We start from the raw sequence: 27,722 nt of genomic DNA, 5'->3' as shown, positions 1-27,722 counted from the left end.
AGCTCAAAGTTATAGACAATGAGAAAACACTTGTTTTTCAAACACCAGGAGACGTGTGGACTTGGCCTAGAGAAGGAGGAGGAAACAGACACATGGGTAACACATAAACCACGTCGACATCGTAGAAAACCACCAAAGTGCCGACTGTGATCAAGCTGCGGAGGAGCAAGCTCGAGCAGTTGAAGCAGTGACACACTATCTCACCAACTCATTCACTGCTCTCAGATCAGACCATATAAGAGCAGCAGGTTCCGAGACTTGTGAATCTGAGAACTCTTCAATCGGCAGCAAAGAGACCCTCACATTACTCCTGGTTCAGTAGACGATCTTATTTAATTTTGTATTGTCAATAAGTTTTGCACCACTGACTAACAGTTGTTATTTCCAAGGAGCCTCTCAACCAAAGGTAGTGCTTTCCCGTTTGACACTGATTTATTCAGGGACCCTATCACATTACAACCGAGGCTCCGCGCAGTGCATCAGAATGCACGTGCAAGCCATGCCCCTACGTGATGCATACTCGGACACGTTGTCCACTTTGGTATCATAGCAAGTGTTATTTTGCGTATGATTATGTGTATTGGGCGGTATACCAAGTGGTTTTATCCCTGCGGGAATTTTTAACAAAGTTGAGGGGTTCTTCGATTTTCATATTTGGTTTATGATGTTCTATATTGTTTTGTATACAGAACTGCTACCCAGCACGCGGGACACTAACACTGTGGATGATCATGAGTGAAAGCTATTGCATGGGATGGGAAATTATGAATATCAAGGCACAACTGTTAGCCGAAAGGCGTTTCTTTTTACTCACTCTATTAGATATGTTAGCTAACACGCCCTCATTGACACACACTCTGCAATATAGAATTATGACCTGGAATGTGCGGGCATGGCTTCCCTCACCGACCGCCACAGGGTATACTCATATCTCAAACGCCGCCAGGTTCACATTGCACTGCTTCAAGAGACACACCTTACGGCCACTGAACTAAATTGATTACAATCTAGGTGGTGGGCACAAACATACAGCACTATTACATCCGCTTATGCCAGAGATGTTCTCATATGGGTGGCCCCTGGAATCCCCTTTGCCCTAACTGCTCAACAAATAGACTCAGCAGGACGATATGTCATCCTGGAGGGCAGATTAGATGGCACCACCATCAACTTAGTGGCCATATATGCTCCTAATGTGACTCAAATGCTCTTCCTAGACTCTCTAACATCAGCGCTTTTCAGAGATCTGCACACTCCGGCAATATAGGGTGGAGACTTTAATTGCACCTTGGACTCACATTTAGACCGCTCCCACCCTCCACTACCTTCTGCTGCAAACAAAGGCATCACATAATACCTTAAGAACTGGAGTGCCAGTATGGGGCTTGGCGATATATGGTACCTGGGTCACTCGCAGGACCATGAGTACTCGTTTTACTCACCCGTCCATGACCTGCACACCCGGATTGACTCCCTTTTTAGCACCACTCACACTGGGACTCTTCTGAATCGCTCGGAGTACCTAGCACGAACATACTCGGACCATAACCCATTGACTGCGGTTCTGTCCTGGGGATCACCAAGACCCACTATTCCCACTTGGCGCCTCCAGGCGGAGGCTCTACTGGACCCCCCGTTTCGGGAGGCACTATCACAATCCATCTGATTTTTCTTCTAAACAAATGCTGGGTCGGCCTCTTTCCCGGGCAGTAGAGTGGGAGACCCATAAGGTGGTGACTCGGGGGCACTGCATGACAACTATTTGGGGGCTCCGACGGCAATTGATGCGTGATCTGTCTGAGGTGGAATGAGAGCTACATCAAGCAGAAATACAGTCTGTGGGACACGCAATGTCGCCTTTATCGGCTCTGACAACACCATATCCGCAGAGACAAGGCAGAATCTACCTTGAGCCACCATGACTTCAGAACACGAATGACACTACAACATGCACAAGGAGATCGCTCGGGCAGGTTACTTGCCTGGCTCCTCCGTGGGGAACATCCCAGCACACCGCCTATGTCGATTAGATTAGCTGATGGCACAATGGCTGTATCACAATCAGCTATAAACTATGCCTTCCGTGACTACTACCGGCGGCTCTATGAGAGGCCGCCAACTTGGAATCTGAGCTCTGTACAAGATTATTTAAGGAGGGGGGTATCCTTACCTAGACTCACTAATATCCAACGCAATCCCCATGGAGGAACCCATTCAAACTGACGAGATCAAAGAAGCCATCTTGCAAATTGCTTGTAACAAAATGCCGGGAGCAGATGGCTTACCCATCGAATATTACGCTACCTATTCCACTGCTATTACACTATGTCAACTGGAAGTTTACCGTGAGTCATTTGAACAGGGCCGACTACCACAATCCTTACGTGAAGCCTTGATAGTGGTGGTTACTAAACCAGGGCGCGACCCACTAGACGTTAGGTCATATCATCCCCCATCCTTGCTAAACTTAGATTGCAAGATATTAGGGAAATTACTAGCTAATCGTCTACAATGCAAACGTTGGTCCACCATGACCAATCAGACTTCATTCCGGGCAGCACTACTTTTCTCAATGTACGGCACCTACAGCACATCATTCATGATGCCCCACCTGGAGACCCCTACCAAGTGGTAGTCTTCCTAGACATAGAAAAGTCCTGACACCCTGGGTTGGGATTTTCTATTGGCGTGTCTTGAAAGCATGGGATTCAGACCTCGATTTCTCAGATGAGTTAAAACTTTGTACACGATACCACTGGCCAGGGTAAAGACAGGTCAGATGATTTTTTATTGTTTTGACATACAAAGGGGGACCGGGCTGAGGCCTGGGGTATACAAGAATCGCAGTGCTTCCATGTTGTGCCTCTCTATACTGGCGATGCTCTTATCTACCTTAGTGATGTAAGTGCCACACTTCCGGAGCTGAACGGCTTTTGGTGACCTTTGGGGAGGTTTCGGGCCTCCGGGTTAACTGGTCTAAGTCTTGTGTGTTCCCGCTGGTCCCATGTCCACCTGCCAATAGAATGACCATGGCGGATTCCCACTTGCAGTGGCAATATGATACCTTCAAGTACTTGGGAATTAATATCTATCATGCTACGTGCGACCTCCTTGAAGTTAACTTACACAAGACGATTGCGAATATCCATACTTCCCTCACTTTCTGGCGATCTCTACTGCTGTCGCCTGTTGGCCGTGTGGCAATATCCAAGATGATAATCCTACCCAGGCTGCTGTACCTTTTCTGAGCATTGCCTGTAGTGATACCACGTGCCTTCTTCAAGACGATTGATGGCTTGCTTCTAGACTTGATTTGGGGTGAGGGCCGCCTTAGGGTAGCCCTGTCTAAAATCAGAGGCCATTGACAGAAGGAGGGTTGGGTGCTCCAAATTTTTAACTATATTATGCAGCGGCACACCAATATTCTGGTTATTCTCACCATCACACCCGGAAACGCGCACCATACAAGCCCGACTAGGGTCTGTAGCAGTGTAAACTTGGCTAACGAACAATAGTGGCCCTCGTAACACTATGACACATCTAATGAAGGTAGCACAACCTGTTAGCACCATTACATACATCTCAAGAGTCCACACATTCCTTATTCACCAGAGATTTCCTTCTGGGAGATGCCCGGGATACAACTGAAAACATGAGTTCCTGACCGCATCCAATGGACTGAAAAAGTGATTACCCAGTTGGGTAATTTATTTTCGGAGCACACACATGAATCGTTCCAGGACATTATCACAGGACACGATATTGCACCCGGACAATTTCTTACTTATTATGTTATAATACAGGTCATGCACGACCTCTGGGGTATAGTGGACGCAGAACCACCCACATCTCATGCATTACATATTATGTTGTCGACTAGGGACACACAGCACGCTATTACCACCTTATATGCCACAATACTTAAATCCGTAGTCAGCCCACTACAGATGGCACATGAGAAGTGGAATGCGGCGTTGCCGTAGCCACTAACTGCTGTGGAATGGAGCAAGGCATTACAGACGGTAAAGGGGCTATCCCGCAATGCTAGGATCAGATTCACACAATTCAGTTAAATACATCACGCATATCTGGACCCACATCGCATCCACCGCATGTACCCCACCCAAAGCCTGGGATGCCCACGCTGCACTTTACCCCTAGCAGGATTTTACCATATGGTGTGGGAATGCCCGGTGTTACAAACCGCCTGGCACAAGATTACGGAGATAGTATTGGACCTGACCAGCCATCCCTTATCCCTGACACCTACCTTTTGTCTATTGAGCATTCGCCCACCCCCCCCCAAAAAAGGGGGATAAATATCTTCACAAGTTCATTGATTTAGCTTTTGTCTTATTTAAACGCAGGATTGCCATATGGCGTGGAAATCCTCAGCCCCTCTGGCTATGTTCCAATGGTTAAAAGGCTTGTTAACTTGGGCTAAAGCAGAGGCACACCTTCTCCGCTTGCTTCGAACCCAAGGTATTACTGATACGGGTTGGGAATGTTGGGATCCACTAGTCCTTAAAGTGGACGCCAAAAATGATTTGCACCCGCCCTGAAATATGAATTACACACCGTTACGTACACTGTTATTCCACACGTACATCTATATCCAAGAAGGTCATAATGAATGTCTCCACTGCATTCCCCTGTCCCTACTTAGCATCACACTGAAAACAACACTCACTCCAACACATAACATCATATTTAGACCCACAGGTACATGGTTCTGTCTTTTGTTTAAAAGTTTTATTGATAAATATAAGACATGTTTATAAGCTTATGAATAGAAATTCTATATGAGGGACCTCCGAGTGAACGTTTTCTAGTTATATGCGCATTGATGCTATATGTAAGAATGACAATTTGATTGACAGAATACTATATGGTATTGTCCTTTAAAAAAATGAAAATAAATAAATAAACTTAAAGAATAAAACTAATCTCCCAGAAAAGAGCCCCCCAACCCTTGTTATCTTGGAATGGGAACCCTAGATCAGACTCCGTGGAAACACAAAGGCTGGGTCTGCATCAAGGTGATGTTTAGCATAGATAGCATTGATGCCATCTGGTAGGAATCCATCTGATAACCTTGTCTGCATGAGATGTATTTATACAGATATTGTAGGACCCCTGACACAGGTATGTTTCCAATCAATAGATAAGAAGGCATGCTTGGGGCGGCAATTAATAAACAATTCCCTCCAAAAGTACATTATGTTCCTCTCACACGTAAGTGGGAAAGGGACATAATTTGAATTCCTACCTAAGACTTGTCTTTGACACTGATAGTGACGCCTTTACAGAGTGGCACTGATAACGTGAAATCAAAACATGATTTTAACTATAAACATAGCAGCCTTCTTGGAAGAAATAATTAAATAAATGCTCTAAAATAGAGCAGGCTAAGTAGGTTAAAAGTCACTATGTGACGGGGCACAGGCCTGCAAATCAAAAGGCTAAGCTATCTCCTGATTACCAATAAAACCAAATAGGATCCACTACATCAGGAGTTTTTAAACTATCTCTAGTTCTCAAATTGTAGAGATTCTCCTCTTTGTTTTGCATTATCTTAACTTTGTTTTTGTTTATCCCAGCATTTTTTCGAACTCTCTGCTGCTTTCTTGGTAGAATCCTTATTGGATTTACCTTGGAGTTGTGGTTTACTTGGTCAGGCCCCCATACTATCCCGACCTATACTTGAATAGGTCTCAGTGCTAATCTTTGCCAGCTCACGCTTCTGATCCTGTACAGGAACATCCCAGAGCCTCTGGTGTACTGCCAACCTAACTGCTTCCCCTTTAAGGTTACTTAATATGATAGAGGAAACTGTAGCAAAATTGCTCATTAATTGTATCCCCAGATCTAGGGCTAGGGCAGCCCCATATTCATCCTGAATTTGTTTTAACAATCAGAAGATTTGCAAGTGTTGGTGTACAGTGTGCAGTAGTGTAAAGTGCAGCAAACACTGCAGTCCAAGTGGCAAATGTTGTCCACTGAGGGGACCACCCCAAATGGTAAACACATTGTGACAACTGCATCTTTATCTTGGGGTCGTGTCTGGAGCAATACAGCTTCTAATGTGCTAATATTTTGTGCTAAGTAAAACAGAATCTCTTCATTTTTGGTGGGTACTTTACCCATAATTAAATGCACAGTTGCAGGATTAATGCCCGCTGTGGCCACATGTGGTTGTGCTGGAGCAGCCCTTGCTGTTGCGGTATTCAAGATCCACATTACAAAACATATTAATCATATGTATACCTCTACTAAATTAGTTGATAGATGACATGTAGCTGTCATTGTACCTATATTAGAGTGTGGTGTATAGGTAGCCAATTCTGGCCATGCAGGTACATCATTCCTTAAAGGACCTAATCAAATGTTTTGTGTAACGTGGGGTAGGGTGCCATCAAGCCAATTTTGGTGTTCTTGATAAGATAGTGGTATTTCTAAGCACACATATGGTCTTTATTGTGTGGGTGCATTTGTTGGAGGGTAGTAATAAAATGTGTTTGTATTCCCATCTGCTGCTGAAAAAGTTACCCAAGAATAAAACAAATTCTGTTCTGTGTACATTGTGACTGTAGGAAAGTACCATCTTGCCTGGCATGTTACCCCCATTTTTTCACTGTATATATGTTGTTTTAGTTGTATGTGTCACTGGGACCCTGGTAACCCAGGGCCCCAGTGCTCATAAGTGTGCCTGAATGTGTTACCTGTGTAGTGACTAACTGTCTCACTGAGGCTCTGCTAATCAGAACCTCAGTGGTTATGCTCTCTCATTTCTTTCCAAATTGTCACTAACAGGCTAGTGACCAATTTTACCAATTTACATTGGCTTACTGGAACACCCTTATAATTCCCTAGTATATGGTACTGAGGTACCCAGGGTATTGGGGTTCCAGGAGATCCCTATGGGCTGCAGCATTTCTTTTGCCACCCATAGGGAGCTCTGACAATTCTTACACAGGCCTGCCACTGCAGCCTGAGTGAAATAACGTCCACGTTATTTCACAGCCATTTTACACTGCACTTAAGTAACTTATAAGTCACCTATATGTCTAACCTTTACCTGGTAAAGGTTAGGTACAAAGTTACTTAGTGTGAGGGCACCCTGGCACTAGCCAAGGTGCCCCCACATTGTTCAGGGCCAATTCCCCGGACTTTGTGAGTGCGGGGACACCATTACACGTGTGCACTACATATAGGTCACTACCTATAGGTAGCTTCACAATGGTAACTCTGAATATGGCCATGTAACATGTCTATGATCATGGAATTGCCCCCTCTATACCATCCTGGCATAGTTGGCACAATCCCATGATCCCAGTGGTCTGTAGCACAGACCCTGGTACTGCCAAACTGCCCTTCCTGGGGTTTCACTGCAGCTGCTGCTACTGCCAACCCCTCAGACAGGCAGCTGCCCTCCTGGGGTCCAGCCAAGCCTGGCCCAGGATGGCAGAACAAAGGACTTCCTCTGAGAGAGGGTGTTACACCCTCTCCCTTTGGAAAATGGTGTGAAGGCAGGGGAGGAGTAGCCTCCCCCAGCCTCTGGAAATGCTTTCTTGGGCACAGATGTGCCCAATTCTGCATAAGCCAGTCTACACCGGTTCAGGGGACCCCTTAGCCCTGCTCTGGCGCGAAACTGGACAAAGGAAAGGGGAGTGACCACTCCCCTGACCTGCACCTCCCCTGGAAGGTGTCCAGAGCTCCTCCAGTGTGCTCCAGACCTCTGCCATCTTAGAAACAGAGGTGCTGCTGGCACACTGGACTGCTCTGAGTGGCCAGTGCCACCAGGTGACGTCAGAGACTCCTTCTGATAGGCTCCTTCAGGTGTTAGTAGCCTATCCTCTCTCCTAGGTAGCCAAACCCTCTTTTCTGGCTATTTAGGGTCTCTGTCTCTGGGGAAACTTTAGATAACGAATGCAAGAGCTCATCCGAGTTCCTCTGCATCTCTCTCTTCACCTTCTGCCGAGGAATCGACTGCTGACCGCGCTGGAAGCCTGCAAAACTGCAACATAGTAGCTAAGACGACTACTGCAACTCTCTAACGCTGATCCTGCCGCCTTCTCGACTGTTTTCCTGGTGGTGCATGCTGTGGGGGTAGTCTGCCTCCTCTCTGCACTAGAAGCTCCGAAGAAATCTCCCGTGGGTCGACGGAATCTTCCCCCTGCAACCGCAGGCACCAAAAAGCTGCATTACCGGTCCCTTGGGTCTCCTCTCAGTACGACGAGCGAGGTCCCTCGAATCCAGCAACTCTGTCCAAGTGACTCCCACAGTCCAGTGACTCTTCAGTCCAAGTTTGGTGGAGGTAAGTCCTTGCCTCACCTCGCTAGACTGCATTGCTGGGAACCACGACTTTTGCAGCTACTCCGGCCCCTGTGCACTTCCGGCGGAAATCCTTTGTGCACAGCCAAACCTGGGTCCACGGCACTCTAACCTGCATTGCATGACTTTCTAAGTTGGTCTCCGGCGACGTGGGACTCCTTTGTGTAACTTTGGGTGAGCACCGTTTCACGCATCCTCGTAGTGCCTGTTTCTGGCACTTCTTCGGGTGCTACCTGCTGCTAAGAGGGCTCCTTGTCTTGCTCGACGTCCCCTCTACCTCCTGGTCCAATTTGCGACCTCCTGGTCCCTCCTGGGCCACAGCAGCGTCCAAAAACGCTAACCGCACGATTTGCAGCTAGCAAGGCTTGTTGGCATTCTTTCGGCGGGAAAACACTTCTGCACGACTCTCCACGGCGAGAGGGATCTGTCCACCAAAGGGGAAGTCTCTAGCCCTTTTTGTTCCTGCAGAAACCTCAGCTTCTTCTGTCCAGTAGAAGCTTCTTTGCATCCACAGCTGGCATTTCCTGGGCATATGCCCATCTCCGACTTGCTTGTGACTTTTGGACTTGGTCCCCTTGTTCCACAGGTACCCTAGATTGGAAATCCATCGTTGTTGCATTGTTGGTTTGTGTCTTTCCTGCATTATTCCTCTAACACGACTTCTTTATCCTTAGGGGAACTTTAGTGCACTTTGCACTCACTTTTCAGGGTCTTGGGGAGGGTTATTTTTCTAACTCTCACTATTTTCTAATAGTCCCAGCGACCCTCTACAAGGTCACATAGGTTTGGGGTCCATTCGTGGTTCGCATTCCACTTTTGGAGTATATGGTTTGTGTTGCCCCTATCCCTATGTGTCCCCATTGCATCCTATTGTAACTATACATTGTTTGCACTGTTTTCTAAGACTATACTGCATATTTTTGCTATTGTGTATATATATCTTGTGTATATTTCCTATCCTCTCACTGAGGGTACACTCTAAGATACTTTGGCATATTGTCATAAAAATAAAGTACCTTTATTTTTAGTATAACTGTGTATTGTGTTTTCTTATGGTATTGTGCAAGTGACACTTGTGGTACTGTAGTAGCTTCACACGTCTCCTAGTTCAGCCTAAGCTGCTCTGCTAAGCTACCATTATCTATCAGCCTAAGCTGCTAGACACCCTATACACTAATAAGGGATAACTGGGCCTGGTGCAAGGTGCAAGTACCCCTTGGTACTCACTACAAGCCAGTCCAGCCTCCTACATTGGTTGTGCAGCGGTGGGATAAGTGCTTTGAGACTACTTACCACTCTTGTCATTGTACTTTTCATAAGAGAAAAATATACAAAACAAGTTCAGTGTATATACACATAGCCAAAAAGTTTTGCATTTCCTCTTTTCACTCTTTTCTAAGTGCTGAAAAGTACTTCTAACTTTCTAAAAAGTTCTAAAAAGTTAAAAAAGTTTTTTTTCTCTGTCTTTCTAAAAGCTCTGACAAACTTTTTTCTCTTTTTCTATCACTTTAACTCTCTCTAAAAATGTCTGGCAAAGGCCAAAATGTTGATCTGTCCAAACTTGCATATGATCACCTTAGCTGGAAAGGAGCAAGGAGTCTCTGCATAGAGAGAGGTTTGAGTGTAGGGAAGAATCCTTCCTTGGAATTGTTACTTAACATGCTTAGAGAACAAGATAAGGCAAGAAGTGCCCCATCTGTTGAAAAAGTAGCTAATGGTTCCCAATCTGATCCAGGGACTCCCCCAGGAAAAGATTCAGGAAAGAAACTTCCTAGCCTGCCCATTACTAGACAGTCTAGCATAGTTGGTAATGATAAAGAGCCACACCATACAAATAGTGTTGTCTCACATCATAGCAAAAGCATTTATTCACACCACAGTGGTACTGATGTTTCTGTTAGCCAAGCTGTTAGGGTGCCCTCTGTAAGGGACAGGTCTCCTTCTGTCCATTCTCACCATACTTCTGTTTAAAGGCATGTCCCTCCCACCCACCCTGATGACAGATTGTTAGAAAGGGAGCTCAATAGATTGAGAGTGGAACAAACCAGACTGAAGCTCAAGAAGCAACAGCTGGATTTGGATAGACAGACTTTAGAAGTAGAGAAGGAGAGACAGAAACTGGGTTTAGAAACCCATGGTGGCAGCAGCAGTATTCCCCATAGTCATCCAGCAAAAGAGCATGATTCCAGGAATCTGCATAAGATAGTTCCCCCTTATAAGGAGGGGGATGACATTAACAAGTGGTTTGCTGCACTTGAGAGGGCCTGTGTTGTACAGGATGTCCCTCAAAGGCAGTGGGCTGCTATCCTATGGCTATCATTTAGTGGAAAAGGTAGGGATAGGCTCCTTACTGTGAAAGAAAGTGATGCCAATAATTTTACAGTTCTTAAGAATGCACTCCTGGATGGTTATGGCTTAACCACTGAACAATACAGGATAAAGTTCAGAGAGACCAAAAAGGAGTCTTCACAAGACTGGGTTGATTTCATTGACCATTCAGTGAAGGCCTTGGAGGGGTGGTTACATGGCAGTAAAGTTACTGATTATGACAGCCTGTATAACTTGATCCTGAGAGAGCATATTCTTAATAATTGTGTGTCTGATTTGTTGCACCAGTACTTGGTGGACTCTGATCTGACCTCTCCCCAAGAATTGGGAAAGAAGGCAGACAAATGGGTCAGAACAAGGGTGAACAGAAAAGTTCATACAGGGGGTGACAAAGATGGCAACAAAAAGAAGGATGGTAAGTCTTCTGACAAGGGTGGGGACAAATCTAAAAATGAGTCTTCATCAGGCCCACAAAAACACTCTGGTGGGGGTGGTGGGTCCAAATCCTCCTTTAATCAAAACAAAGAAAATAAACCATGGTGCTATTTATGTAAAGTAAAATGCCATTGGACAACAGATCCCAGTTGTCCAAAGAAAAGCACCAAGCCTCCTACCACTACAACCCCTACTGCTACACCTAGTGTCCCTACTAATAGCAGTGGTGGTGGGAGCAAACCTACTAATAGCCAATCCAAGGGAGTAGCTGGGCTCACTATTGGTAACTTAGTTGGGGTTGGCCTTGTTAGGGAGGCCACAGAGGCTGTGTTAGTCTCTGAGGGGGCTATTGATTTAGCCACCTTAGTTGCTTGTCCCCTTAATATGGATAAGTACAAGCAGCTACCCCTAATAAATGGTGTTGAGGTTCAGGCCTACAGGGACACTGGAGCCAGTGTGACTATGGTCATAGAGAAACTGGTCCACCCTGAACAACACCTACTTGGTCACCAGTACCAAGTAACCGATGCTCACAACAACACACTTAGCCACCCCATGGCTGTTGTAAATCTCAACTGGGGGGGGGGTTACTGGTCCAAAGAAAGTTGTGGTAGCCACAGATTTACCTGTAGACTGTCTACTAGGAAATGATTTGGAGACATCAGCTTGGTCAGATGTGGAGTTGGAGGCCCATGCAGCAATGCTGGGCATCCCAGGGCATATTTTTGCTTTAACCAGGGCTCAGGCCAAAAAGCAAAAAGGACAGGGAAGCTTGGATCCTGGAACAATGGACCCTCCCTAAAGCTAGGGCTAGTAGAAGCAAACCACTTCCTACTATCCCTCCCTCTACAGTGGATTCAACTTCTGAGGAAGAAGAATTCCCTCCCTGTGCAGAACCTACACCAGAGGAGCTTGAAGCAGACACTGCTGAGTTTTTGGGTGAAGGGGGGCCTGCCAGGGAGGAGCTGAGTGTGGCACAGCAAACCTGTCCCACATTAGAGGGTCTAAGACAGCAAGCAGTCAAACAGGCTAATGGGGATGTCAGTGACTCTCACAGAGTTTACTGGGAGGACAACCTCTTGTACACTGAGCATAGGGATCCTAAACCTGGAGCTGCCAGGAGATTGGTGATTCCTCAGGAGTACAGAAAGTTCCTCCTAACTCTTGCCCACGACATTCCCCTAGCTGGGCATCTCGTACAAATGAAAACTTGGGACAGAATTGTTCCCTTGTTTCATTGGCCTAGGATGTCTGAGGACACAAACGATTTTTGTAAGTCCTGTGAAACCTGTCAAGCCAGTGGCAAGACAGGTGGCACCCCAAAGGCACCCCTTATTCCACTGCCTGTGGTTGGGGTTCCCTTTGAAAGGGTAGGGGTTGACATAGTTGGCACCCTTGACCCTCCTACTGCTTCAGGCAATAGGTTTATCTTGGTGGTAGTGGACCATGCCACAAGATATCCTGAAGCTATTCCTTTAAAGACCACTACAGCACCTGCAGTGGCAAAGGCCCTCCTAGGAATATTTTCCAGGGTGGGCTTCCCAAAGGAAGTAGTATCAGACAGGGGAAGCAATTTCATGTCTGCATACTTAAAGGCCATGTGGAAGGAGTGTGGTGTGACTTACAAGTTCACTACACCCTATCATCCACAAACAAATGGACTGGTGGAGAGATTTAATAAAACTCTCAAAGGCATGATTATGGGTCTCCCTGAAAAACTCCGCAGGAGATGGGATATCCTGTTACCATGCCTCCTTTTTGCCTACAGGGAGGTACCCCAGAAAGGAGTGGGCTTCAGCACCTTTGAACTTCTTTTTGGACACCCTGTTAGGGGTCCACTCACACTTGTAAAGGAGGGTTGGGAACAACCTTTAAAAGCTCCTAAGCAGGATATTGTGGATTATGTACTTGGCTTCAGATCAAGGATGGCTGAGTACATGAAAAAGGCCAGCAAAAACCTTCAGGCCAGCCAAGAGCTCCAGAAGCAATGGCATGATCAGAAGGCTGTTTTGGTTCAGTACCAACCAGGGCAGAAAGTGTGGGTCTTGGAGCCTGTGGCCCCAAGAGCACTCCAAGATAAATGGAGTGGTCCCCAAACAATTGTTGAGAAAAAGGGTGAAGTCACCTATTTAGGTGACTTAGGCACTGCAAGGAGTCCCCTTAGGGTACTCCATGTAAACCGCCTGAAACCCTACTATGACAGGGCTGATCTCAACCTGCTCATGGCAACGGATGAGGGACAGGAAGAAGACAGTGATCCTCTACCTGATCTCTTCTCTTCCACAGACCAAGATGCTCTTGTGGAAGGTGTAGTTTTGGCTGATTGTCTTACTGCTGAGCAGAAAGACCATTGCATAAATCTCCTAGATCAATTCTCTGAACTCTTCTCTACTGTGCCAGGTACCACTTCTTGGTGTGAGCACACTATAGATACTGGAGACAGTTTACCTGTCAAAAGTAAGATCTATAGGCAGCCTGACCATGTCGGGGACTGCATAAAGCAAGAGGTGCAGAAAATGTTAGAACTAGGAGTGGTTGAGCACTCTGAAAGTCCATGGGCTTCTCCTGTAGTACTTGTACCAAAACCCCATTCCAAAGATGGAAAGAAGGAAATGCGGTTTTGTGTAGACTATAGAGGTCTCAACCTGGTAACCAAAACTGATGCTCACCCTATACCCAGGGCAGATGAGCTCATAGATACACTGGCATCTGCCAAGTATCTAAGCACTTTTGATTTGACTGCAGGGTATTGGCAGATCAAATTGTCAGAAGATGCTAAACCTAAAACTGCATTTTCAACCACTGGAGGCCATTACCAGTTTACTGTAATGCCTTTTGGATTGAAAAATGCACCTGCCACTTTTCAGAGGTTGGTGAACACAGTCCTGCAAGGGCTGGAAGCTTTCAGTGCAGCATATTTGGACGATATAGCTGTCTTTAGCTCCAGCTGGGATGATCACCTGGTCCACCTATGGAAAGTTTTGGAGGCCCTGCAAAAGGCAGGCCTCACTATCAAGGCTTCAAACTGCCAGATAGGGCAGGGTAAGGTGGTTTATCTGGGACACCTTGTTGGTGGGGAACAGATTGCACCACTTCAGGGGAAAATCCAAACAATTATTGATTGGGTTCCCCCTACCACTCAGACTCAGGTGAGAGCCTTCCTAGGCCTCACTGGGTATTACAGGAGGTTCATTAAGAACTATGGCTCCATTGCAGCCCCTCTTAATGACCTCACATCCAAGAAAATGCCTAAAAAGGTATTATGGACAGCAAACTGTCAGAAAGCTTTTGAGGAGCTGAAGCAGGCCATGTGCTCTGCACCTGTCCTGGAAAGCCCTTGTTACTCTAAAAAATTCTATGTCCAAACTGATGCATCTGAATTAGGAGTAGGGGCAGTCCTGTCACAACTTAATTCTGAGGGCCAGGATCAACCTGTTGCTTTTATTAGTAGGAGGTTGACTCCTAGAGAAAAGCGTTGGTCTGCCATAGAGAGGGAGGCCTTTGCTGTGGTCTGGGCTCTGAAGAAGTTGAGGCCATACCTGTTTGGCACTCACTTCATTGTTCAGACAGACCACAAACCTCTACTTTGGCTAAAACAAATGAAAGGTGAAAATCCTAAATTATTGAGGTGGTCCATATCCCTACAGGGAATGGACTATACAGTGGAACATAGACCTGGGAGTAGCCACTCCAATGCAGATGGACTCTCCAGATATTTCCACTTAGACAATGAAGACTCATCAGGTCATGGCTAGTCTTATTGTCCTTCGTTTGGGGGGGGGGGGGGGTTGTGTAGGAAAGTACCATCTTGCCTGGCATGTTACCCCCATTTTTTCACTGTATATATGTTGTTTTAGTTGTATGTGTCACTGGGACCCTGGTAACCCAGGGCCCCAGTGCTCATAAGTGTGCCTGAATGTGTTACCTGTGTAGTGACTAACTGTCTCACTGAGGCTCTGCTAATCAGAACCTCAGTGGTTATGCTCTCTCATTTCTTTCCAAATTGTCACTAACAGGCTAGTGACCAATTTTACCAATTTACATTGGCTTACTGGAACACCCTTATAATTCCCTAGTATATCGTACTGAGGTACCCAGGGTATTGGGGTTCCAGGAGATCCCTATGGGCTGCAGCATTTCTTTTGCCACCCATAGGGAGCTCTGACAATTCTTACACAGGCCTGCCACTGCAGCCTGAGTGAAATAACGTCCACGTTATTTCACAGCCATTTTACACTGCACTTAAGTAACTTATAAGTCACTTATATGTCTAACCTTTACCTGGTAAAGGTTAGGTGCAAAGTTACTTAATGTGAGGGCACCCTGGCACTAGCCAAGGTGCCCCCACATTGTTCAGGGCCAATTCCCCGGACTTTGTGAGTGCGGGGACACCATTACACGCGTGCACTACATATAGGTCACTACCTATAGGTAGCTTCACAATGGTAACTCCGAATATGGCCATGTAACATGTCTATGATCATGGAATTGCCCCCTCTATACTATCCTGGCATAGTTGGCACAATCCCATGATCCCAGTGGTCTGTAGCACAGACCCTGGTACTGCCAAACTGCCCTTCCTGGGGTTTCACTGCAGCTGCTGCTGCTGCCAACCCCCCAACAGGCAGCTGCCCTCCTGGGGTCCAGCCAGGCCTGGCCCAGGATGGCAGAACAAAGGACTTCGTTCTGAGAGAGGGTGTTACACCCTCTCCCTTTGGAAAATGGTGTGAAGGCAGGGGAGGAGTAGCCTCCCCCAGCCTCTGGAAATGCTTTCTTGGGCACAGATGTGCCCAATTCTGCATAAGCCAGTCTACACCGGTTCAGGGGACCCCTTAGCCCTGCTCTGGCGCGAAACTGGACAAAGGAAAGGGGAGTGACCACTCCCCTGACCTGCACCTCCCCTAAGAGGTGTCCAGAGCTCCTCCAGTGCGCTCCAGACCTCTGCCATCTTGGAAACAGAGGTGCTGCTGGCACACTGGACTGCTCTGAGTGGCCAGTGCCACCAGGTGACGTCAGAGACTCCTTCTGATAGGCTCCTTCAGGTGTTAGTAGCCTATCCTCTCTCCTAGGTAGCCAAACCCTCTTTTCTGGCTATTTAGGGTCTCTGTCTCTGGGGAAACTTTAGATAACGAATGCAAGAGCTCATCCGAGTTCCTCTGCATCTCTCTCTTCACCTTCTGCCGAGGAATCGACTGCTGACCGCGCCGGAAGCCTGCAAAACTGCAACATAGTAGCAAAGACGACTACTGCAACTCTGTAACGCTGATCCTGCCGCCTTCTCGACTGTTTTCCTGGTGGTGCATGCTGTGGGGGTAGTCTGCCTCCTCTCTGCACTAGAAGCTCCGAAGAAATCTCCCGTGGGTCGACGGAATCTTCCCCCTGCAACCGCAGGCACCAAAAAGCTGCATTACCGGTCCCTTGGGTCTCCTCTCAGCACGACGAGCGAGGTCCCTCAAATCCAACAACTCTGTCCAAGTGACTCCCACAGTCCAGTGACTCTTCAGTCCAAGTTTGGTGGAGGTAAGTCCTTGCCTCACCTCGCTAGACTGCATTGCTGGGAACCGTGACTTTTGCAGCTACTCCGGCCCCTGTGCACTTCCGGCGGAAATCCTTTGTGCACAGCCAAGCCTGGGTCCACGGCACTCTAACCTGCATTGCACGACTTTCTAAGTTGGTCTCCGGCGACGTGGGACTCCTTTGTGTAACTTCGGGTGAGCACCGTTTCACGCATCCTCATAGTGCCTGTTTCTGGCACTTCTCCGGGTGCTACCTGCTGCTAAGAGGGCTCCTTGTCTTGCTCGACGTCCCCTCTACCTCCTGGTCCAATTTGCGACCTCCTGGTCCCTCCTGGGCCACAGCAGCGTCCAAAAACGCTAACCGCACGATTTGCAGCTAGCAAGGCTTGTTGGCATTCCTTCGGCGGGAAAACACTTCTGCACGACTCTCCACGGCGAGAGGGATCTGTCCACCAAAGGGGAAGTCTCTAGCCCTTTTCGTTCCTGCAGAAACCTCAGCTTCTTCTGTCCAGTAGAAGCTTCTTTGCATCCACAGCTGGCATTTCCTGGGCATATGCCCATCTCCGACTTGCTTGTGACTTTTGGACTTGGTCCCCTTGTTCCACAGGTACCCTAGATTGGAAATCCATCGTTGTTGCATTGTTGGTTTGTGTCTTTCCTGCATTATTCCTCTAACACGACTTCTTTATCCTTAGGGGAACTTTAGTGCACTTTGCACTCACTTTTCAGGGTCTTGGGGAGGGTTATTTTTCTAACTCTCACTATTTTCTAATAGTCCCAGCGACCCTCTACAAGGTCACATAGGTTTGGGGTCCATTCGTGGTTCGCATTCCACTTTTGGAGTATATGGTTTGTGTTGCCCCTATCCCTATGTGTCCCCATTGCATCCTATTGTAACTATACATTGTTTGCACTGTTTTCTAAGACTATACTGCATATTTTTGCTATTGTGTATATATATCTTGTGTATATTTCCTATCCTCTCACTGAGGGTACACTCTAAGATACTTTGGCATATTGTCATAAAAATAAAGTACCTTTATTTTTAGTATAACTGTGTATTGTGTTTTCTTATGGTATTGTGCAAGTGACACTTGTGGTACTGTAGTAGCTTCACACGTTTCCTAGTTCAGCCTAAGCTGCTCTGCTAAGCTACCATTATCTATCAGCCTAAGCTGCTAGACACCCTATACACTAATAAGGGATAACTGGGCCTGGTGCAAGGTGCAAGTACCCCTTGGTACTCACTACAAGCCAGTCCAGCCTCCTACAGTGACCTCAATGCCAAATGTAACTGCTCCTCCCTCATCTTTGAGGTCATTGTTTAATAGATGTGCTGTGAGAGGGAATCTCATGTTTACTGCAATTACAACCATGTTTTGGTCCACTGTTTCTTTAAAGTAGAATTTAATTGTTCAGAGATAGCAAAACCAACGGAGAAATCCATTTAATAGTTCAAGCTTGAACAATCTACAGCCTCAAATAGGTACGACCTATCTAGCTGAGGAGGATATTCCCTAATACCACTGACATCTCCATATAAGGTAGTTAGGGTGACCTTGCATTAAATTAGACAGGGATACTTGGGAGATCCGTAAAACGAGTAGCAACGAGACTGCTGGTTTTTGGGCAGCAGCACCACCAAGTATGGGGCACTGAGTCTAATCCTACACTGTGTGACAGCTGTCTGCCTGACCCTTCCAGCTAGCAAGCAGCACCTCACCAATATCAAAGGTAAGAGTGATTTGTGACAGCCTATCGCATGACACTCAGATTCCTCAGGGAAGTCCTGGTGGAACATATCGTACCCCTTTCTTTCAGTTACACAAGTCTCATACATGCAGAGACAAACAAAAGCATGATATTGGTTCAATATATATTTTCTATGTTCTATGCAAAAAGGCATGAATTGCGATTGAGAGGATAATGAAACACAGTGTTATCACAGCAGTGACCAGGAGAGTGAAACACAAGAAGAGTCCTAACATATTGCCACAATAGTATCCCTAATATCCCTACCTACACTACTAAGGGGCATATTTCTACTCTTTTTGTGGCGAATGTGCGTCAAAACTTTTGACGCACATTCGGCGCAAATCGTGCACCATATTTAGGGGCATATTTATACTCTTTTTGCACCAAATGTGTGTCAAAAATGTTGACGCACATTCGGCGCAAACCGTGCACCATATTTGAACTTTGACGCCTGAACCCACTGACATCAAAATTCTTCAGTGTGCGTAATTTTTTGGTGGCGGGAAACTGCCTTGCGTTAATGAAATGCAAGGTAGGCGTTCCCGCCCAAAAAATGACTTTAAGGCCTGTGCGCCTTATTTATACTCCTGAGTCATTTTGACGCACACGAGGGGGCGGGCCTTAAAAACGGCGCACAGCCTGATGTGCGCCGTTTTTTAACGCCTGGGTGAGGGCAGGTATTAAGGGACCTGTGGGCTCACTTCCATGGTCTCTGACCATGGAAGGATTCCAGAGGTGCCCTTCCCTGCCCCCAGGGACAACCCCTGCCACCCTCGTCCAGCCCTGGAGGACACCCATGGATGGGGGGACCCATCCTAGGTAAGTTCAGGTACGTTGAGGTAAGTATTCTTTTTTCTTTTTTAAAGTGGCATAGGGGGGCCTAATTTGGGCCCCCCTACATGCCACTGTGCCCAATGACCATGCCCAGGGGACAGAAGTCTGCAGCGCCGGCTAACGTCATTTCTTAAATATGGCGCCCGCATGGCGCGTAGGAATGGCGTTAGCCGGCAGTAAAATTTGTGACGCAAACCAGCACCGTCACTGGTTTGCGTAAAAAAGTATAAATATGGGCCTAAGTTCCTACATGAGAGCAAATAGCAGTGGTAAGCCCTAATCCACCTTTCTGGTACCCGGCAGGAAGCCCAACCCCCATACCTGCGCTCAGAGGTGAAGGAGAGGTCTGATAGTCTGCTTGGAGTCCTCCCACTTAGACGAAGAGGAACCAAAAGGTGTCAGCAGAAACTGCGATGACATGCAGCATGAGTTGGCAAGCTAGCTGGAATGTCCCCTGTACCCTGGTGTGAGCAGTGTGATGTTGTCTAATAACATATCTGTTATTCTAAGAACTGCTCTGACGTGACAACATGCATTTTTTGTGTAGAGTAGACAATGTACTATTTGGACCGGCAATATCCGGTAATCATTGTGTACAGCCTTGGGTTGAGCACAGGATAAAATTTTATGCAAAGAAATGAATAATAAATTCTGCGTGGAAGGGCAACTGATAAAAGAAAGAAAAACATCTCCACTAAAATGAAGCTTTGTTAAAATAATAAAATGAATAAAAGTGAAATATAACTAGGTGAGAGGGCACAGGCCTCGGGCCCGGGACTAAATAATGCACGCATTAATCTCACGACAAAGCTTTCATATCCATCACACCAAAGAACATTGGGTGGATGATTAACTCTTTAGGAGGGTTTTCCAGTGGGAAGAAGGGTGAAGCAGTTCAAAAGTAGATCACCTTCATATGAATTGTTCTCTGCATTAAGATCTGCTTTCCACTGGCAAAGAAGCAACCTTGAGAAGGCTTACAGGCTCATTCCACTAGATCCAAAGTTGCTATCACTGAGCTGTCATGCCGAGTGCCTGACCTGGATATGTGTCAGGTTTTTATGTGAACATCTGTACATACGTTGACAAAGGACTACAGCCTCAACAATCAAGTTTGTCGAGAAGGGGAATTTTGTGCCCTATTGGTTCCACAGAACATTTTGGTGTTAGTCTTTGACTTACAGACCCACCACCTGGGAAGGTATTTCTATAGTATCTATTCACAAGATGAAGAATAAGCGGTTAGAAGTATCCACCAAAAGATCAAGTTACTTATCTTACTAATAATGTTTCTGGCGGGTTCTCTCTCCAACGGCAAATTCTTAATCGAACCTCCCACCTCCCCATACTTTGAACTGGACTCATTAAGCAGCTAGAATGTCCCAGTTCATGCCAATCTGCCAATGAGCTCTGCATCAAAGGGCACAAACAGCCGAAGAAAGCAACTGACATCTCCACACATGGGTGGCCACCTGCCGATGTGCAGGAGTAGTTCTCTAAAGTTTTGTGATCTCGTCCGATGTCTGGAGGTATATTCACGAGACAAGGAATCTGCAATTTGATGGAGTATCCACCAGCAAGAGTGTTACCTGTGATGAGTAACTTGTTCTTCTAGAATTGAATTCCCTGAGGTACACCTGACCACACCTAAATCAAATCTTCAATCTTTGAGGTTTTCATCAATTCAACAGCTATTGGACAAGACATCATGGGCCCCTTTGAGACTTTTGGTAGTCACTCAGAGAGACAGCTAACTGTCTAGATGGAAGGGATGTAGCAAGGCTGTTATGGCCTCTAGCACAAGGAAGCAAAATGTGCACCCTAGCCCCTGGTTGAGTAGTAAAATACTGAAATAGCCAAGGTTTAGTGGACCACCATACCTCTAGGCACTGATGTCTCTGTGGTAGCTGCATCACTGATACCCCTACTACATGAAGGTTGTGACCGAATACAGTTCTCTCTCACTGTTTTACATCAATGGGGTTTAGGGGCATACTGAGTGATCACAAACTAGGCTCACATCCAGTCAAGAACATGTTGGAGGCAGAGAGGCTGAGTCAAGTACACCAGTCTTGTGTGAGTGAATAACTGGAAGGAGGACAAGCTCAGCAGATTGCATAATTCCCCTCATACGTGGGTGAACAACATGTAGGAAAGCAGGCTGTGATCAGTCTTGTGAGTTAGAGTCACGAATATGAAGGCAAGAATCTTAGCAGAGTGCATAATGTCACTTAGAAGTTGGAATGAAGAAGATGTAAATGAACAGAATGATCAAGGGTTTTTGATGAATGTTATAGTGAAGAGTAATGTGAAGTAATTTGGGCCTTTACTCCAAAGTAGAGGTGTGTCTGGCCATGGAAAGGCAGTAGCACCATGTACGAAGAGGAGTTGGAAGATCTAAATTAAGCTATCATTAATGTGTTTACAGATACTGAGATAAGCAACAGATAGTTTGTAATGTCCCATCCTTATTGCCATTGTGGTAGGCTATTGTGGAAGCCACTGTGGACACCATGTGTAACACAATCCTGTCTAATGAATAGGTTTAGGTTTATTTCAGCAGGAAAAGAGCAGCAGCAAATTCCATTATTTTTACTTGCAATCGAGTAACAGGGAACTCCTAATACAGACACTCCATTCTCATACTTCCATGAAATGCCACCATCATGTAGCAAGTCTGCCATCCTCCGTTGAACCTAGCCCCAGAAAAAGTGAATACATCTCTTTTCCCACATGGCTGACAGAGGGACTTCATTGAAAGTGTTCTACTAGAACCTCCTGTAATCTCAAACTTTTGATTTGGAGTGCCTTTCATTACTGGGTATTTGCCTTGGTACTCTTTTGTTGGACACAATTTATTTGGCCATCAGTCATCCAGTTTTCACCAATTCCTCCTAATTTCCTAATTGGGATACCATTGCTTGACAAATCTGGCAGTCCATCTTAGTGAATCAGCCATGGCCAGCCAAACAGCTGACATGGCCACTTGGGGTCCTGAGGCAATTGAACTTAAAGCTTAAGCTTCACATCACACTATAGTGTTCATCTCACCTTGTGCATTGTAAACTGAGAATTTAGAGCTAAAGGTATGCATTCTAGGATGTATGGTAATGGAACATTAGAATTGGTTTGGACAGAGACACCAGGACGAGGTACAGGGCTGGAACCTAACAGATGTCTTCAAAGTTGTACAAGATTAAAACTTGGAATTACACCTAATGTGTAGAAGAGTGTTCACTATGAAAATATGGTACAGAGTGCAAGAATGTCGACCAGGTGATTACTTTGCAAAAACCGAACCACTGTGCACAGAGAAGACTGCGCTGCCATGATGAATTCAGTGGGAAATTCATTAAATTATCTATATTGCTTAAAGTGTGCACAACATATTAGGAATTCTTAATATTAAACTCTAGGTATGGAAAATAAGTTATCTTGAGAGTACTATGCAAGGATAGGTTTTCAGGAAGAGATCTACAATTGGTTAATTTTTAGTTACCAAGGTGCATGAGGAAACCTATGGCATGTTTTGTTATATTATGTAATGTATATTTCAAAAGCACACTATCACCTGCATGGGTATCCTGACACTGACCAGGTGTGTGTGCTTAGCCCTGCCTTTGGTAGGTTGGTTATTTGAAAAGCCAGGTCTTGAGCTTCTTGCGGAATTCAAGAAAAGAGGAGGAGGAGGCTCTGATGTGAAGTGAGAGGCCATTCCACGCTTTAAGAGCAATGTAAGAGAGCGTCCTTATTCCGGATCTGGTTCTGTGTATGCATGGGTTGTGTGCAAGTAGGAGTCTTGCAGATTGGAGCTGGCTGGGTACCTTCTGTTGAGCGTCTCTTTGAAGGACCATTAATCCAAGCACCTCTCACTGCGCTGATCACGCACGACACGCCGGCATCAGAATCCTTTCTGAGTACCCAGTGTTAACATCATTACATTAGAGCAACATTAAGAAAGGGCCCCATATAATTCCTTTTTATGCCCATTTCACGACACAGCAGCCATTTTGTTTTGTCAGAACAGCATGAAATATGCAAGATAAAATGCATCTGCCATTGTGGAGAAACCTATTTTGATAAAAGCACTAGTTAACGAAAGAGGTATGTACCTTACATGTAATCATTTAAAAAGCTGGAACATTAAGGACCTCATTAAGACTTCGGCGGTCTTGAAAAAAGACTGCCGAAGCTGCGGGCGCCACAATACTGCCAGTGCACCCTATTTTTACATTTCCACAGGGTCAGCAGACGGAAACAGCGTTTCCGTCCGCTGGCCCAGCGGAAAAGTCTCATCAACATTGAAGCCGGCTCATAATAGGGCCGGCGGCAAAGTTGATGTGCAGCAGGTGCAGCAGCACCTGTCGTGCGTTTCACTGCCTGAAATTCGGGCAGTGAAATGCGCGATGGGGCTGTGTCTGGGGGCCCCTGCACTGCCCATGCCAACCGCATGGGCAGTGCAGCGGCCTCCAGGGGCACCCCAAGTCCCCCTTACCGCCAGCCTTTCCAAGGCAGTGTTTACCGCCATGGACCGGCTGGAGGTTCGGGACTCATAATCCCCAGGGCAGCTCTGCTTGCAGCGCTTCCCTGGGGATCATGACCACCTGGCGGAAGCCTAGCGGTATAGTGGAGGGGCCGGTGGTATGGCCATGGCTAATGCGCCACGGTCATAATACACTGGCGGAACACCGCCAGCCTCTTGGCAGTGTTACCGCTAGAGTTCCGCTGGCCGCCAGGGTCATAATGACCCCCTAAGTGACTTCGAGTGAGGGGTCTCAACTAAATAAGTGACATGAGGCACAACTGGATCATTCTTACTATTGGCATGTATCTGTTGGATACTTTGGAGCTATTAGAGACACTATTTTCCAACTCGCTTGATATTTAAATAATCTTCTGCAACAATGTGCTTTCAGAAAGCTGAGTCTAGAACCCCCACAACAGTTTCCTTAACCCCCTGTGAACCACAATTCCCACGGTTGGAATTAAGTAATTATTTTCTAAATTTATGGATATGTTTGAAGAAGATGAATAGACCCCAGGAAAAAAAAGATTTTTTTTTCCTCTAGGCCCAGAAGGGTGTAGGGTATAAAAGCTAATTCCAAAAGCGGCAGTTCAAAGTAATATTTCTTAGCTGGGTGCAGTTTCAGTTCTTGACATCTATTATGCATCTAAGGTATGCGCTGCTATCATTAGGTACCACTTTTTCCAAAGTGAACAGCACCGTAATGAACCTGTTCATGACTTCGTGGCATGTTTATGCAATCCTTCTGTACCCTGTTTTTGAGGAGCCTTTGAGATGAGAAAATTAGAGATCAGAGTCATAAATACAAATCATGCAGGAATCCAGGAAAGACTACAGATTAAAAGTGCTGAAACGTTGAGGGATATAATGATTATAATTTGCAAGGCTAAACTGTCGGAGAGATGTGCTAGAGCAGAAAAATCAAACGACATTTCTACAGAAGGAGAAGTTGTAGGAAAAATTAACATTGAGAAGAGTAGAAATGGAGGTAAACACAAGGACAAGGTGACAGATACACATGATACGGTTAACCCCAATATTATAGCTCTGGCACCAAAGATTCACCTGAAACACAAAATAAATTGTCCAACTCCGTCACTGCCCTCAAGCATGTAGAAAGAACAAGTTGGAAGATATTTGACAACATAGATTGGACACATCTTAGGAATGGAACCCCGAAAAATATCACCAAAGGATGAACTATGAGAAAACACATTCTGTTAGAGCTAACAACATAAGGTTCGAGATCAGGCGCATTCATGAAGAGCTCTGTGCAGGGATGGATCGACGGGGAATACATCGTAGACAAGAAAACTCTTCCGTAACCAAGGCACTGATCCAATGAGACAGCCCATAATTTCCACATTAGAACACTACGTCTCTGCCGACCTCGCCATCATACATCCTGGCAGTTCATGAAATGTTCTCTGTGAAACGAATTAAAAAACAGTGAGGCCCAGATGTATACTTTGTTTGCGCTGAATTAGCGTCATTTTTTTGTACACTAATTCAGTGCAAACTTAACTCCAGATTTATATTTTGACGCTAGACTAGTCGAGTTAAAATAATTTTTTGCTAGCGTGACCCTACCTTGCATCAATGAGATGCAAGGTAGGGGTTTGTGGGCAAAATATGACTCTAAGGCCCAGGCGCCTTATTTATCCTCCACTGCAAAAATGGTGCACGGGAGGCAGGTGGGCCTAAATAATGGTGCTAAGCTTGCTTACCGCCATTATTTAATGCCTGGTTCAGGGCAGGCATTAGGGGACCTGTGGACCTATTTCTATGGTGGAACACCATGGAATAAGTTCATAGGTGCCCTCCCCAGGCCCCAGGGACACCCCCACACCAGAGGGACACCAGGGGATGGGGGACCCCATCTCAGGTAAGTAGAGGTAAGTATTTTTGATTTTTTTTTAAGTGCCATTGGGGGCCCTGAATTGGGCCCCCATACATGGCACTGGGTGCAATGGCCGTGCCCAGGGGACCCTTGTCCCCTGTACTGGCCATTAGGGTGGTGGGCATGACTCCCGTCTTTTATTAGACAGGAATCATGTGGTATGGTAGGTTTAGCATCAAGAAATTATGCTAGGCTGGGTAGTCATCTTTTTGTACTCTAACCAGCCTAATGACATTTTTTGGTGCAAAACCCCCTTCTCCCATACCGCCACGCCCTCCCGGCTAACGTCATTTTCCATGATGTTAGCCCACTCTTTGCGTCGGATTGTGCCATTTCATAAATAAGACACCTGGCTGGCGTCTTGGAATCACGCTAACCAGCGCTAACTACGTTAGCGCAGTTTTGCGTGAAAAAGTATAAGTGGGCCTAAGTCCCTCTCCCTACTGCAAAGGGAACTACTGAAAGCATGTGGTCTGTCAACCTCTGGGGAAACGAATCTAATTGCATGCTTTCAAATTTTAAAATCATTTTCTTTTGGGGGGAACTTTATATGATGCTGTGCTCTTAATTCCGGAGGCAAATTACTTTCATGCTAAAAAAAAAGAATGGAAGCCAGAAGCTGGTCCCACTGCCGGACACAGGCCCTTTCTTTTAAACGTTTACGAGTTTAAATTGATCTGAAAATAGGGATTTGTTTGAGACAAGGGTTGTCTTGGCAGACCTAAAATAGTAAGATATCATGGTCGAACTTGTTGAGGAGAAATAATTCATAGTATACAGTGTGAAATACGGACTTTGGACTTTTTTGTCTTTTGAAATCAAATTTATACATTTTATAAAGAGCATTGCTACCCCTGGAGGTTTCTTTGCATTGAAGATCAACAGAAAAAGCAGAATGTGATGTCAGCAATAACATCAATTATTAGTGACTGTCCAGGCTTTTATACTCCGATTTTGGAGGCAAGGTCATTGAAATACTTTTTGAAGTGTGTGTTAGGCGATTCCAGGTTTTAGGTTCTCAGTAAAGGAAGAACCTTCTCTTACTTTCCTGATTGTTGCCACTTGAAGTGCTTGCAGGGTGGCAGATCCCATGGTTTTTCTTTGCTATGCAGACCTGCAGTCAAGAGTGCAGAAAGGTTGGTCCAGGGCCATTTTTGCCGTGAAACCCAGTGAAATATTTAAAAGTTACTCATCTTAACAGGTAGTTATTGAATCATTGTGAATGCTTTGCAATATGCTCTTTATGGCGGAGTCGCTGGATCACTCCCTCTAGCCAATACTTTAGAAATGTCCCAAATAAAGGAAAAACTCTTTGTCAGATCTTAATGTAATAGTGGTTTTGACCACCATCATCTGAGTATTCATAAACAGTATCTGAGGGTGTGTTAACTTTGGGGCACAATAATAGCGTCTGATTTTGAATGCCATATTATACAGTTTGGGTTCCAGAATTGTACAAGAATCAAAGTTGGATGGCCAGAAAATGGAAGTCCTAACATCAGAGTGTCGACCTAGCATCATATTTTCTGTTTTATTGGGGTTATTTCGACCAAGTTGTGTTCCATCCACAGCAACATGGATAATAATAGAAGCCACACCTAGCTGTAACCTCATTAACTTCACCATGAAACCTCAAGATGATCTGAATGTAATGAACATATGTATAAGTTACACCAAAGGAATAAATCAAAGTAGCTAGTGGGAAAAAAAGTTTTTTTTTTTTTAAAAGAGTACTTATTGTGGGTCTTTGACGGATTCCACAAATTGATGAAATGTTGAAAGGAAGGGATGTCTGTCAGACTCAAATGAGAAATCCTAGTTAAGGGCAGTTCTGTAAAAGCTAATTGTATTGAGACAGGGAGTATAATCAGATGACCCAAGACTGTTGAAAGTGATTGAGAGGTTTGAATTTATGAAGATGACGACACTGACAGTATTCAACAACCAAGCACTAGAACCAGACTGGGCTCCGGTCCTCACATTGGCCTAAAACTAGCATGAATGGATTGAACGGCTGACAGCTCTCAAGAAGATTAGCAGCTCATTTGGTGACGTTTTTTAATAATTACTCATGAGGGGCACATGCTAGAAATTT

This window comes from Pleurodeles waltl, chromosome 3_1 (genome assembly GCF_031143425.1).
Source record: "Pleurodeles waltl isolate 20211129_DDA chromosome 3_1, aPleWal1.hap1.20221129, whole genome shotgun sequence".
NCBI lineage: Eukaryota > Metazoa > Chordata > Amphibia > Caudata > Salamandridae > Pleurodeles > Pleurodeles waltl.
This window is presented reverse-complemented; position numbering follows the sequence as displayed.